Consider the following 14,916-nt stretch of genomic DNA (forward strand, 5'->3'; position numbering starts at 1 on the left):
GATGACTAAAGGAAAGTGGCCCAGTCAAGGGACGAGCCACTGTATAGATGCACAGTCTCCTAAAGATGAATATATACAGTGGGTCCCCCTATTTGCGGTATTTTTCTGAGAAATATCTACAAATTCCTTTTTTTTTTTCAATTTTATCACAAAATGCACTTTTTGTGATAACACTTATTAAAACCAATTTTTAGTGGGTTTTTCTTGAGTTTTAACTAACAAAATAATAGGCGTTTTTAAGTGTTTTTCTAGGGGTTCCAACTATTCACAGGGGGTCTGGTATGCATCCCATGCAAATATGTGGTCCTATTTACATGTGATCAGTGGCAAAGCCCTTCTCCACCAAAACTATGATGAGAGAACCAAGCAGTCCCTGTATGAGGTTAGTGCCATCAGCGCACTATAGGCATTACTTAAGGTTCTTTGCAGGGTGCTTTTGGCCCCTAGCATTCATTTTGCTCTACCGCCTTTCATATGCTCTTTCTGCCATCTTACTCTCTCCTCCCTCTCCTAACAACTGATTCATAGTGCAACTGTGAGGTTTTCCTCCTGTTACACCTTCAAACTTTTCTGTTAATTTCTGTTCCAGCGCTGAATGACCTCACTGGTCCTAGCACTTGGCCTAAATTCACCTTTAACACTGACCCTATCATAGTGACGCCTATGCACAATTAACTTTCAACATTAAATTTTCCCTTACTCTTTATAAATTTAACTTTTACACCATACATCCTCAACAGCAGAAGTTCTCAAAGTTCATGAATATTGAAAAATGGGATTTCCCATTCCTTGAAATCAACTTTCATGAAAACAATAAGAGCCCCACACACATTTCCTCATCCAAATCCACACAGCTTCCCCTAACAATTTATACACCTTACATTCTCAATTACATTTGTATCATCCATTCTTTCAGCTCCGGTTAATAATGTTATCCCTTTATATTTCCACACTCCCTTCAAGTTCACTTTCCCATGCAACAAAACAATACGGGGAGTCCCCGGGTTACGACGGGGGTTCTGTTCTTGAGAAGTGTCGTAAGCCGGAACATCGTCAAAAATCCTAAGAAAACCTTACTTTTAATACTTTGGTTGCATTGAAAACTATGTAAACTGCATTCTTATGGCATTTTTCATCAAAAAAACCTTCAATTATTGATTATTTTGCATCTTTGGTGTCATATTTCGTCTGCCAGATGAGCGTTGTAGGCGTCGTAACGCTGGAACATGTGTCATAACCCTGGAAATAATGTCTGATGAATATAATTGAAAAGCGTCGTAACCTCGGAACGTCGTAACCCGGGGACTGCCTGTAATGCCTTCACATATTCTGTAATGGAATGGAGTATAAAATTTAGGCTAAAGGCCAAGGGTCATTCAGCACTGACAGGGAAATTGACAGTAAAAGAGGTTTGAGAGTTTTAATAGGAGGAAAACCTCACACTTGCACCATGAAGCAATTGTTAGGGGAAATTGGAAAATATGACTGGGAAAAGTGAATATGAACATAGGTATAGTAAAAGGAATGGACTGTGGTAGGCCACCACAGTGAACCAAATAATATGCCTTGATGGTACTACATGTACTCCCCTACAGGAGCCCTCATTATTATGGAACCTGTTCTTCATTCAGATTACCTTTACACTTGCCCCCTTTCCATTTTTTTCCCTCATCAAGATAAACCTTAATGCTTGCCACTTTTCCATTTTTCAACCTCTTCCGCATTCTAATAATCTCAATGGTCACTTTCCTATGTTCTGTTAATTACACTAGCCACTTCTACTACAGCATTGTTCAGATTGGTCCCTCATATATCCTTAACATTCAGCAACCATACTGTCTCATTTAGTTTTGAATATAAATTTTCATAATAAAATTTCTTATTTGGATATACTTACCTACTGTTGAAAGTTAACTTAGATCTCCACGCTTATTGGTGAATTGGTGATCAAGTTCTAAGAAATCTTTCAATGGTACTGATGTTATGAGTGCTTTTTGTCAATAATGAAATAACAAGTTAGGTGTACAAAGCAATGGTCTAGATATGATCTTGTACTTTTCATAGATATGATTTCATAATTTCATCCAAAATCTATAACACTCAAGTCAGTCCCAATTACTACATAACACTACTATAGTGCAATTAATAAATATTAAGTGATTAAACTGATATGAGACAAAGGACAGAAAGTTACTTTAAAATATATGAGAGAGAGAGAGAGAGAGAGAGAGAATTTCCCGTACCCTATAAATAAAGTCAAAATAACAGGAAGAAAGCCATAAATTACTATTAACCCAAAACACACTTACCTTCGCATAGTTCAGTAAACACACTTTCTCTCAAATGCTTTACCATCACCTCATGTTGTAAATTATAGCATTTATTTTTAAGGGCAATACAATTCCCTCTTGATATGACATCTGTGATAATTTGTTGGTTGTTGCTGTAATGCTGTGTTGTCTGATAAAATGCCAATTGCTAGGTTTCTTATCCAAATGAGGTTTTATAACGGTTAACATTTTCTCTGTACATGCCTTTGTAGTTGTCATACCAGTTCATAAATATGGAATAATTAATGCAAAAAGCAGAGTAATAACAGGTGAGAACAGAGCAACAATTTCATTAATAAGTTCAAGTGTTCACCTTCAACAAACAAAGAAATTCATTCACAGCGACATAACACCAACTTGAGAGTAGAGGCCTGTGGAAAAAAATACGATTCCAAATAGTACCACATGGGTGGTTGCTGGTCTCTAAGAGGGATGTAAGAGGGAATGATATAAACATTTAATTCGGTAAGCTCCTGTCACCAGTGCTTGTGTGAGGCATCGGAGGCTATTTGGGTATGCTGTCATTGTGAATGGGATTGTCAATGAGCATAATTAAGACTCTTGCAATCTACAACCATTGGCATGTTCTCCTGTATTGTTTTTCATCCAGTGTCTTGCTGGCTACAGTGGGATCAAGGAACAGGAAGTTTACTGTAGTCAAGCTGGGGGCATCAAAAGAGTATTTTTAAAATTTTCCTTTTTTCCCTCTAAACTTTACTATTATAAATATTATGAATATCTATAACACAGATTCAATATAATAAATTTTACTTATAATATGCTTTAAATAAAGGAATTCTTCATTAAATAACAACTGAAAAGCACTACCTCATGGATAGAAATCCCAAAGTCTGGCTAGGTTAACAGTCTCTTACTGCATGTTAAACACTGTTCATTATAATGCACTGTTGTAATAATAAGCATATATTTTTAAACCTATCACAAGCAACTACCAATCAACACCCATAGGGGTATGGCTACTTATTGTGAAACTGTTTCACAATAAATCCATACCTTTCCTGGTAGGATCATCAGGCTGACAATAGGTTAACATAATGTGGTACACTCCAGCTGAGTGCCACAACAAAGTACCCTACCTCTTGATAAAAAGTCACAATCATCAGAATTTGGCAATGGTGTCCTGATTTTACCTCCTTTACGGGTGATATGTTAGTGCCACTGTTTACTTCATTGCATTTTCTGTAGAGAGGTTTTATCTTTGATTCAAAAGATGGACCACTTCCATTAAAAAATTCATAATAATCTTGTGTTTTTACTCTCCTCTTCATCTTTTACCCAAACTTTGGCATCAATGCTCTCCTAATTTTGTGGGAGGCAATGCCTCAAATGGATTTGGACTGTTTTTATGGCTGTCTTCATCACGGTCATCAATGTTATTTTTGCTGCATTCTTGGACACATAACAGTATAGACACCACCCTGTTTACGAACACGTTATGTTTCAGATGGCTGTTTGTATGCTGAATTGTTTGTAAGTTGGTTACTGTATTCTTCACGCCTATTTAAGTACAGAACGATATAAAGTCAATACAGGCAGTCCCCGGGTTACGACGGTGTTGGCTTATGACGTTCCGAGGTTACGACGCTTGTCAATAGACGTTATTTCCAGGGTTACGACGCATGTTCCATGGTTACGAAGCCTACAACGCTCATCTGGGAGATGAAATATGACACCAAAAATGCAAAATAATCAATATTTGAAAGTTTTTTTTTTGATGAAAAATGGCATAAGAATGCAGTTTTACATAGTTTTTCAATGCACCCAAAGCATTAAAAGTGAGGTTTTCTTAGGATTTTTGACGATGTTCCGGCTTACAACGATTTTCGGCTTACGACGCGTCTCAAGACGAACCCCTGTCGTAACCCGGGGACAGCCTGTACAGTGCAGTACATTTTTCAGCCTAAAACACAATTCACTGTACATACAGGTACTATATTTTATAGAAGTGTGCATACCAAAATCTGAACTTACAGGTGGCATAGGGGAATGAATCCCAAGACACCTACTTTCATACCACTTACATATGCATCATCTTTTTGTGGGTCCTGGAATCCTCTGGTGTTTTGGTTCAGCGGTTTCTTTCACCGAAATTCCAAATCCTAATCATTAGCTGCTTCACTTCAGTATTAAAGGCACTTGTAATAGAATAACATTCTTTGGAATAAACATCTCCAACGTTTATCGATCTTGGGTGATTTCAGGTCCAGTCTGTGACATCTTTCATTATTTTTTCCAAATGCCAGACAAATTTATTCAATGGTTTAGGAAAAAAAAAAAAGGATTATGGATTTTCAGTTTTGAAATTTTAGTAAATTTTGGCCAATCTCAATATTATTTCCTTTTTTCTTTGGGTTTAATGAATATTTTCGTAACTACATACGATCTAATTCTAATGGATTTTGTTTCTAGGTACTACTCCACTTCTGAAATTAGAGGTATCACCGTTCCTCATTGAAAATTGTGTTGCATATAATTAACATAAATTTCATATCACTGACATAGTAGATTTAAAAATTTTATTTTAGTGGTTGTGTCTGTCAACTATTCATTTTGGTTTAATGGAATTACAGACATTCTCATGTTGGGGAATATTTCTAAATAATTTCTCAGCTTCTAAACATACATTCATATACAGTCAGTCCCCAGTTATCAGCGATCTGATTTTATGGTGCTTGTCTAACCTCATAAAATCAGCCATTTATGGCGCCATAACGGGCTGAATTCTGTTATCAGCGCCATAAGAAGCCTTCTGGCATTATAAGGCGCCAATAATAGTTATGGCGCTATAACATACCTAGCAGAGGCACCAAATATATACTGCCTGTATATATTTGTTTGTTGGATTGTCCAACTCCATTGTAATTTGTTACTTCACTGGTATTTTGCTACGTAGTAGTTTTCTTATAACGGCTGTTTTGCACTTTTTGTACAGACATTCTAGTCAGTGGAAATTTCCTGACCAAGTTATAGACCTTTCTCACTTGATCTTACTTGATGAGTGCGGCAATGGAAGCCCTTCTTGCTTGTTCCAGAAAGAAAGTGTGAACATTCTGACTAAGACCAAGAACAATAACGGGTGTAAGAGTAGGCACGAACAATACTTTTAGGCCATTGCTGAAATAAAATATTCCCAACTACTTAAGAGAGAAGGCATTGTATAAATAGCACAGACACAACATGAGTTCTCCTGTGTACAGTCAAGAAACTGAATAGAAGACTTAAAAGTGTGAAAGACCAGGTTGAATATCTAACTGTCCCATTACCACCTGTTGACTATGTATCTAAGACCCCAGAGATGGTTGGTAAGTGTCTCCTATAAGAATAAAAGAATACTTAACCCTTGTTGTATAGCAAAGCGAATACGGTTATTGACACGGTTGGTTAATAAATATTTAGTATAGAAAAGATTTATAATTCCTCCACCAAATATAATCTCTGAGAAATAATCGTTCCAACTAACAAAAAACAAAAAAATGTATCAGAAAAAATGAAACAAAATCTGATGATCAGCTACTCAAAAGAGAAAATAAGTGAAGAATGCAAATAGAAAAAATGGTATATGAAGCATTTTCAGAAGTAAAGATTTTTTATTACATGAAATTTTATTTACAAAAATACTGGGAAAGTGATAGCTGTATCAAAATGATCTATAAATACTACTCTAAAATATATAGTAATCAATACTACAGTGTTATAAAAAATGTACAATTAATGTATGTGGCATTTCAGATGAATATATTTTTTTGAAATAATGACAAACCAGCAAACATCAGTTCTTTGGTAATTTGTAGAGGCCATTTGCAAACAGCAAGTGATGCTGACGTACTTTGCGGTCCAGTGAAGGCTCTTAGTTCTTGAGGGCTGCATTCAACTGACCCTTGAACAAACATCTTCAACATGGAATGAATTCGCTCTAAGGGAAGCAATCCAGGTTTGTTAACATGCCCACAATATAAGACCAGAAAACCTGTGAAATAAGAAAAGAAACTTATGTATTACATCTAATCTAGCATATCTTTTCTATTAAAGTTTCCATTTAACTATTAAATTCTATGTTATTTATTATAGTAGTACTAATATTTATAGGATTTGAAGGCCAGAGGTGGAGTTACAAGTATTAAGTAAGTCGTCTGAATTAAACCACCTAATAATAATAATACCATTAAAATAAAAGGCAAGGGTGCTACCAACTGAACCATAAGGTTGTAAAAGTAGTTGAAACCTAAGTCCTTCTGTACATGTGTGGGTCAGCTTGTACTGCCCTTGCCTTTCATTTGCGAGTCTTGGGTTCAATCCCTATGTTAGCTAGAAATTTATAACAATAGCAGTAATAATACAGAAAGGTATTACCGATTTTGTTAAAAGTTTTCCTATACAGTATCACATTCAATAATAAAAAAGAAAATACTATTAAATGCATTAACCCTACGACATCACTTGAGGTTTGGATGAACGGGTTTAACTCTTTATCTTTCCATGAGAGCAGGGCTATTCAAAAGAATGATCAATATGGAATTTTTATTCTAAAATTAATATTAATAATACTTACCTGTATAATTTATCTAGCCCTAAATCCCCAAAAACCGCACCAAAATTTACCACATTGGCAACCCTGTTACCTACCTATTCTGTCCGCCAGTTGGCAAAACACTGTCGTTGACAGATACGAAAACCTTCCCTCAAATCAGTTGTGATAGGCAGATCGTGGGGTAGGATGGGATGGGACTAGATAAATTATACAGGTAAGTATTATTAATATTAATTTTAGAATAAAAATTCCATATTAATAAACATTACCTTAATATAATTTATCTAGCCTGATTAACCACATTGAAAAGGAGGAGGGAATCTGAATACAATTTCCCCTTCGGACAGAATAGGAGAAAACAAACAAAGAAATATATATCATAGGCAGTCAAAACTCAACCCAAGGTCAAAGATACTAACAACTCAAAGTCTCCTACCATAATGCCACCAACTGCGGTAGCACAGGACAAGGAGTAAGTGCATAGTCAGTCCGTCTGTACTAAAGTCAGGTGACCGACCAGGTGACCAGTCAGACGAATTGCGGACAGCAAGGCTGCACCCTAAAGACTATCAAGCACTATTCTTTCCCTAAAGGATGAGTGTCTGACTGTCTGGGCGATTCAAAGCTAAGCAAACCTTGGGGTGTATCAACGCAACCCGAAGTCGCCAGCAACGAATCGGCTCATGAGCAACTCCTAACTCAAGCTTTCTGGTGCCAAGAGAAAGGAGCGCGGGAGGCAAAAAGGCGATTCAGTCCCGAAGGACGAATGCCTGAAACAGTCCAAACCCATGGTCTCATGTTACACGATCATCGGGGGTGTATCAACGCACGACTTCGTCAACAAGAAACTCAGGGCTACTAAATGTCGCCTGATCTCCACGAGTGTCTGACTCTGAGAAGACAGGTGAGACAAAAAGTAGATGGTGAGCGAGTCACCAGATGACAGCAGACGATCCATCGACTAATTCCCTGTCCAAGGACAGTGGAAGAAGCAGGAGTCGTCAGGACAAGCGAACCAGTGGCTAGTCCTAGGTCAGCATCGACTCTGGGAGAAGCGTAGTCGCCAGTGCCGACAACCCAGTGGCTGGAACCATTTCACACTGAAAATGGAAGCAGCATGAGTTGCCAAGCAGTCAGTCCTTGTCATCAAAAACACCTAAATACCCAAAGACTGCCTAATTCCCATTATAACTACGTCAAAAACTGCATGGGTTATATACAAAAACAAAAATATATACAACAAAACAAAAATTAATGAATAATATACAGGTAGCAACCAAACGTAAAACAGGAAGACTACCTAATTCTCCTGTCTGACGACCTGTCCTGCCATCACCAACGGGCCCAAAGAACGAAGGTCGCCTAGAACTAGAGAAATATCCCTCAAGTAAAAAAGAGGCAAAAACAGAATTAGAACGCCAAGTCGCCGCCTCAAGCACCTTGGCGACTGAGACGTTTCTTCATAAAAGCTACTGATGTAGCAACTGCTCTAATACTGTGTGCTCTCGGCGTCTGGTCTTCCCCAGCAGCCGAACCACCAGTTTTAACGATCAGATCTCTGAGAAAAAAGGATACACCATTCTTTGAAATAGGTCTCTTGACATTTGGGGGCTGGGTGAAACAAACAGATGACGGGGACGACCCTGAATTGTCCTTCGTGCGGCGTAAATAACATGAGAGCGCCCTAACAGGGCAAAGAACTAATTCCTCATTTAAATTACCAACAAAGTCGACCAGCGACTTCAGTACGAAAGACCTGGGAATGGGATTATCAGACGATTCAGTCTTTGCGACAAATTCAGGAAGGTATGACAAAATCATGTCTTGTCCAGATCTGGCAACCAGAAAAGAGAGTGCTTGCAGTTCACCCACCCTCTTGGCTGTAGCCAGAGTGAGACAAGGAAGAGTGTCATTAGAAGAGAGGTCCCTAAATTTGGCAGAATTCAGAGGCTCAAACGGAGGGAACCTTAAGGCTTGAAGGACTTTGTTAACGTCCATGTCGGAGGCGAACACTGCGGCCTGGGTCGAGATAGGGAAAAAGATCGAAGTAAATCTCTAATGACATAAGATGAAGAGATCTCAGGAAGCCTGCCTTAAAAACATAGGAAAGCATAGACCTATAACCCTTAATGCACGAAGGTGCAGGGCCCTGTCAATGAATGTAAATGAACTAAAAACTCCGCTACTTTCGGTAAGGAAGGTCTAGAAATTGAATGTCCTTGAGACTTACACCAACGTCTGTAACCGACCATTTAGCCTGATAATTTACTCTGGTTGATTGCCGCCTGGCAAGAGCCAACTGTCGCGCCACTCTGGAGGAGAACCCTTCGTGCTTGGAGAACCTCCTGACAGTCTCCAGGCATGAAGATGAAGCATGTGGAGCCTCTGATGGAACCGATGAAAATGGGGTTGTTTGAGAAGATCTGGTCTCTCTGGCAGGCGAATGGGGGGTTCCACCAGTGCTTCCAGAAGGTCGGGAAACCACTCCTCTGTGGCCAGAAGGGGCGATCAAGGTGAGATCCAGACGCCGTTGGTTGCCCTCACTTTGTTGAGGACTGACCTCATCAGAGAGAACGGAGGAAAAGCATAGGCTTGAAGTCCCTCCCAGTCCTGCAAAAGAGAGTCTGTCCCGGCACTCTGAGGAGTCTGGTAAGGGGCGAAGAATATCTGGCACCGAAAATTCAGTGGGGTGGCAAACAGATCGACTGTGACAGGCCATTTCTGCCTGAGGCTGTCGAAGACTTCCTGGCAAAGTGTCCACTCCGACCCTTGAACTTCGTTCGGTCTCGACACAAGGCGTCTGCTAAGACGTTGTGATGGCCCAGGATAAATGAGGGACCAACGTAATCCCCTGTCTTCTGCCCAACACAGGATTGATCGGGCTTCTTGAGTGAGAAGATCCGACTGTGTGCCGCCTTGGTTTCTCAAGTACGAGACTGCTGTGGTGTTCGTCGACAAAGATCGCGACAACCGACTCCAACAGTTGTTCCTGAAATGAAAGAAGGCCTAGGTACACTGCCCTCAGTTCCCTCCAATTTATTGACATGCTCCTCCTCCTTCTCTAACCAAAGGCCCGAAGCGGCTTCGGAGCCCAGGTGTGCGCCCCAACCTTGATCCGAGGCGTCTGACCAAAACATTAGGTCCGGAGGAACCGAAAGAAAGAGATGTCCCTGACTTGAGGCGGTGAACTTGCATCCCACAAACGGAGATCCTTCCGACATTGTGGAGAAGAGGCGACTATCGTGTACCGTTCGGACACGAAATCCCATGACTGGCGAAGTGTCGACTGAAGGGGACCTCATTCTGAGACGACCTCCGGGAACCAGTTGGATGAGGGATGACAAATGGCCCAGGAGAGACCTCCAAAGAGAAACTGGCTGCCTTACGGAGGACAAAAATTCTTCGATCAGACTCAGAAGCTTGTCTATCCGTTTCTGAGCGGGAGAAGCCCTCAAAATCTGGGAATTCAAAACAATCCCCAGATAAGTCATGATCTGGCAAGGGATTAGATTGGACTTGTCGAAGTTGACACGAATGCCCAACTCGACACAAAGAGACAGAACTATCTCCCTCGACCGGAGACATTTCTCTAGAGATTCGGCCTGGACTAGCCAATCGTCCAGATACCGAAGCATCCTTACATTTAACTGATGCAGAATAGCTGAAACAGGAGCCATCACCCGAGAAAAGACCTGTGGAGCAGTGGTGAGGCCGAAACAAAGGGTCTTGAACTGGAACACTCCCGAGTCCGTGAAAAACCGAAGGTAGGTCCTGCTTCTTGGATGGATGGGGATTTGCAGATAAGCATCCTGCACGATCGATGGAAATCATCCAGTCCCCCCTCCTGATGGATGAAAGAACAGTCTGGACCGTCTCCATCCTGAACTTGGACTTTAGAATGAACTTGTTCAAAACCGAAAGATCTATGATGGGGCACCAGGCACCCGAGGCCTTTAGAACTACAAAACATCCGAGAGTAAAACCCGGGAGAAGGAGGAGCTCGCTCTATGGCATCCTTCTCCAAGAGTGCCGAAGCTCCTTCTCCAAGGCTTGACCCCTGATTTGAGTGAGGGGAATAACTGTTGAACTCGAGAGGACGATTGGAAAGTGGAGGTCTGGAAACAAAAGGGATCTCGTAACCTTCCTTCAGGACCTCCACCACCCAAGCATCCACCGCTCTCCCCTGCCAAGCTGACCAATGGCGGGAGAGACAAGCTCCTACTGCGGTCTCCAGGCGAGGTGATGACTCCTACTTCCGAAAATTCTTACGCAGAGACAAGGAGGAAGAAGAAGAAGAAGAAGAAGAAGGTCCTCTGGAGGTTGAGCTCTTTCTCTGCCCTTGGAGCCACGCCAAGAACCTCTCCCGCGTTTCAAAGGGTGAGCACCAGAGGATGAAGAAGAGGCACCAGCAACCTGAGATTGTACTCTGGAAAAAAGAGCCAGAAGGAGGTTGTTGGGCTGGAGCAGAAGGTACAGATCTGGTCCTAAACTTACGCTTACTCCTTGAAGGAATGGGTGGAGGAAGACCAGAGGAAAAAGCTCTTGATAAGGCCCAGTGAGCTTGGGAAGAGGCATCACTTAATGTTCCTTCAAAACCTCAGAAAGCACAGAAATATCGAAAAGGAAATCGCCAAAAGGAGAAGAGGACAACAGACGGGTTCTCTGAATCTCCGATACAGAGGAGGGTAACTGCGACAAATACAGGTTACGCCTTAGAGAAACAAGAAAGGCCTGCATTGAAGCAGCAAGCTCGTTCTGATGTACAGAAGCGATTGAAATGGATGAGCAGAACTTTCTCAAAAAGAGGAGCATCAGGAGGAACAAACCCGGAGTCCTTGATATACATTAAAAGCCCTCCGAGGACCCACATATTGAAGGATGTTGAGGGCTTCTTGTAAGGAGCTCATAACAGCCTCCATAGCAATAAAATCTTCAATTGAGACAGAGACCGAAGCCTTAGAAGGCAAGGGTTGACTTGGAAAGCGGACAAAATCAGGATTTGGATTTGGGCTTGGGGGGCGAGAGAATGAAGAATCATCCGCCACCTGGTAAACTCCTCTCCGGTGTCGTAGAAGAGAAGAGAGCTTCCTCTTCCCTTCCCCGATCACCTTCGAAAGTTTAGCGGCAACGTCCGTCCTCACTCTCGCGAACCTCTGGGCAAAGGGAAAACGTAAAAATTCCCGTGACCGGGAAGGACCGTCAAGAAAAATCCTTCTGTAATACAACGAGGCGGAGGCTGCTTCTGCTTTAGGCCTCGCCTGAGGAAGAAAACTCAAAATTAAATCAAAAAGTTTCTTGAATTCTACATCATGACATCCATTCGAGGAAACATCAATATCACACGAACTCCGCGTCATCATCATCATCATCGTCAGATCCTAACTTAGAAAACTTCCTCTGAAGTAAAATCCTGACGACTAGCTATCTTAGGTCTGACACTAATATCCCTCCCCCTTCTCCTAAATAAGCGCCCTTTGGCACTGTTACAGGACTAAACAGGGGACACGTTGGGTAAAGATTCGTTAGGCACCTGCCCGGACCGGATCCCCCTAGGCCTTCGCCACGACGGGGTTCACAAGCCGGGGTATCTGTCGCACCGTTACCCATGGTGCTGTCGACAGGTACCTGACGAGGAGCTGAAAATGAATCTAAAAGTGTGTTAGACATTCTAGTAAAGGCTTCTTGAAAATTCTCTGACAGATTGTTAAACTTAGCAGAAATATCTCTATCTAGACTAAGCTGTAATTTCTTAAAATTCTGTTTCCAGGTAGTTTCCATGCCAAAATCTTCGAATCTAGATCGAACTAACTTCACTAATTACCGGTTGTACAGGGGCAAAGCATCAATTAATTCGGAATCGGAGTCGTACGATACGAAACCGAAGAGCCAGAATCATGAGCGCCCAAGTCAAAGAATTCGTTAGATACAGTTTTAGCAATCGATTTCTTTTTTCTCCTTAACCGATCTTTTACGTTGCAAGATTGTTTGGCGTTTCATATAAGCAGCCATATCCTCGTCAGACCAGGGCTTACATACGTCACAACGAGAAGTCAAGTCACAAAACCTGTCCACGACAAGAACTACAAATGTCATGGGGTTCATACTCCTGCTACTCATCCTTGTCCCACAAACCGGGCAGTTCCTGATGTTGCTGGCAGAAGGAAGCATCGTAATTTCATGGTAATCCATTGTAGAATTGGACAGGTCAGTAGTTCCGGGTCGCGCAAAAGTTCGTAATTTAAGATAAGAACCACGACAGAAATCAAAGTTAAGTCACTATTCGGATGAATGTAATGGTGGAGTGTAATTCATATAAAGTTTCATTTAACAAATAATGAAAGCTTTAAAGGCACAAAAATGTTTAAGGAAATTTATAAAGAGCGGCCGTGATGTAAACAACACGGGCGCTCGTTAACAAACTGATTTGAGGGAAGGTTTTCGTATCTGTCAACGACAGTGTTGCCAACTGGCGGACAGAATAGGAGGTAACAGGGTTTGCCAATGTGGTAAATTTTGGTGCGGTTTTTGGGGATTTAGGGCTAGATATTATATTAAGGTAATGTTTATTAATATAATTTTTCTCTTCCCACTTGTTTTACTAATCACAAATCCTGAAGATAGTGTTAATTCATCCTGGATGTTGCTGTGAAAAGCAAGTTTTAATGTGTTATTCATTTCTCACATTTAATGACAACACTGGGTACATTGGGTGATAGTAGCTCCCTGTTTAACCCTTATGACAACTATCTGTGGGCAGTGGCTGTGACTCAAGCAGTAAGTGCAAAATTGTTTACATATATGTACGTATACCTTTACTTGTTCAAAGATGCATATTCTGACAGTTTTCAAGGTGGAGCGCTCAATTTTGTTTCATTTGCAGCTAATTATTATTCTATTAGTACTCATTTTTTTTCATGTTTGGATATGTCATCAGTAAGCTAAAGGGTTAAACGTTCATAGTAAATTTAGCTCTGATCTCAGCTGGAATGTTGTGCCTTAAGTGTCTAACTATTCTTGCCAATTGTAAATGCTATTCTGTAAATACTGCTTTGAATATGAAGCACAACAAATAAAGAAATACAGTGAGGGTACCCTTTCACCATGACAAAACATTACCTGAAGTTCTTCTTCCCTCTGATCTTGAGCTGAGGCCATTACACTTTCTGCCTCATCTTCTTCAATTGCCTGAGGAGCTATATCTGGTTGAGCTGCACCAGCAACTGCAGTTATCCCCTCTTCACCAGTTTCCTCTCCTCCACCAATTAGATATGTCTGGTTCTACTTCTTGTAAAACACCCTAATCAAAACGTTTTTAATCAAACACAAAAAATGATGCACAACTTCAACTTTTTTTGGTAATTCCACATGAATATAATTTTATCAATAAAATACATTCTTGACATGTACAAGGAATCATATTCAAATATTGGGTCCTTATTTTAGTGTTTACAAAATCTTTTCCACAAGTTTCAGAATGACACCATTTTAAAAAGAGAAACATGCACCCACAACAATTACCTGAGTCTGCCAGTATGTAATTTTAACGCCTTAATATTGTCTTTGGCACCTGAGATACTGCGCTCAGTTTCATTAATTGACCAACGACTGCGATCTTGAAAGTGATAATATGGTTTGCCTGGTTGGTGTCACTGTTAAGTTTAAGGTGCGTCCTTTGAGCTCTACTTCCACTGTACCTGTGAATGAATAGAAAATGTAGTTCTTGTAATACCATATCAAAATTTTCTGCATAACACCAATCTTGCACTGTAGAAATTTAACTTTCAAATAGCCATGCATTTCAGACACACGACTGAACCTTTTTTTGTCTGGCTATAATCACATGAATGCATGACAAGTTTTCATAGCATATTAGTATTTCAGAGCAGTCTGTCACAACACAGAATGCTTCGTCAGATATGAGAAACAGTATTAGCATCTTAATCATTAACTTCACAAGACCACATAAGTTGGATAGCTGAGTAAGAAGGGACTAAAGAGAAGGAATAAAACTAAATGACATAAAGCATTGCAGTGGAG

At 40.7% G+C, this 14,916-nt stretch overlaps 1 pseudogene; it reads right to left on the minus strand.

Annotated features, from left to right (window-relative positions):
• Nucleotides 1-6,120: 6,120 nt before the first annotated feature.
• LOC135203394 (anaphase-promoting complex subunit 2-like) lies at nt 6,121-14,676 on the minus strand (annotated as a pseudogene).
• Nucleotides 14,677-14,916: the final 240 nt, after the last annotated feature.

The sequence above is a fragment of the Macrobrachium nipponense genome, chromosome 36, assembly GCF_015104395.2.
Source record: "Macrobrachium nipponense isolate FS-2020 chromosome 36, ASM1510439v2, whole genome shotgun sequence".
Classification (NCBI taxonomy): domain Eukaryota; kingdom Metazoa; phylum Arthropoda; class Malacostraca; order Decapoda; family Palaemonidae; genus Macrobrachium; species Macrobrachium nipponense.